This window comes from Salvelinus sp. IW2-2015, linkage group LG15, assembly GCF_002910315.2.
Source record: "Salvelinus sp. IW2-2015 linkage group LG15, ASM291031v2, whole genome shotgun sequence".
Classification (NCBI taxonomy): Eukaryota; Metazoa; Chordata; class Actinopteri; order Salmoniformes; family Salmonidae; genus Salvelinus; species Salvelinus sp. IW2-2015.
In genome coordinates this window covers 53,672,953-53,673,970 of record NC_036855.1, presented here as the reverse complement: position 1 = coordinate 53,673,970, position 1,018 = coordinate 53,672,953, and the positions used below count along the sequence as shown (strand labels likewise).

The 1,018-nt window shown below is 45.3% G+C and overlaps 1 protein-coding gene across 1 annotated transcript in view; it reads left to right on the top strand.

Moving 5' to 3' along the window:
• Nucleotides 1-1,018, top strand: part of LOC111974414 (zinc finger protein 536) — a 68,434-nt gene that overhangs the window by 16,552 nt on the left and 50,864 nt on the right. The window lies entirely within an intron of this gene.

Genomic DNA, 1,018 nt, shown 5'->3' with positions numbered 1-1,018 from the left:
AGTTTTGGTGTGTGATTGTGTGTGCTTGAGTATTTGTTTGCGTGCGAGTACATAGCGATTGGAACATTCATTATTGAAGGACTGTTAAATGCTGGAGTGCATCCTCTTCCTGGAACAGGATCACTATTAACCCTGCCACACAGAGGGCCAGAGGTTGAGGCTGGCCATAAGCTGTGTTTTTAGGGGTTTAATTCAACTTCCAGTTCAACTCCATCTGGGGTGGACAGGTGGAGCTGTGTTTGCTACGTGAGAGGAGGAAACTTTGCCAAGAGGGGCAATGTCAAGTGGTATAAATGTGTTTGTGGAGAATTTAGTTACAGTACAGTATGTGTACAGATGTAGGATCTCAAGGCTCGAACACATCGCGCCAAATGTGGATCTAGCGTTCCTCTGACGATCGTCTGTGCGTTGTGCTTTAGGGACCGGCAGCTGTAGATTCTACATGTAAAATCGGTGCGCAAATTATGCTCTGAGGTGCTAAATACTCTCGGCCATTGTTGTTTCTGAGCCCTTAATTTGAGCCAGTTTCCTACAGCAAGAAAAGAATCCTGCAGCAACAGGAAATGTGAACTATTATGTGGATTATAATTAATGCACATTTTTGTCACATGCAGGTCACATGCAGATCAGAACTGGGTGTACAGTGTGAACGGGGCTATGGTTATTACAGTTAAGGATATGTAAACTGTTCAATACTGTATGCCTGTTGGCTTGGGGGGGTCACATCCACATAATTGCAATAGTACACTGTACTATAGGCAGTGTGGGTGTAGAGTCATGTGATCAGTGGAGGACTTGCTGTCTTCAGCCTTTCTTTTCTTTAAACTTTATTTGACTCCTAAAGAGGAAAAGATTAGGCTTCTGGAAGAAATGCTTTTGATTGTGTGGCATGGTTGCCTAAGTGGGCTGCTCTATTCAGACGCTCACCCTCCCCACGCGCATACCATGTCACGTGCCGGACTAGAACCTTATGTGGGCTTTGGTGTGGGTCATGGACTGACTGGCTTGCAACGTAAGC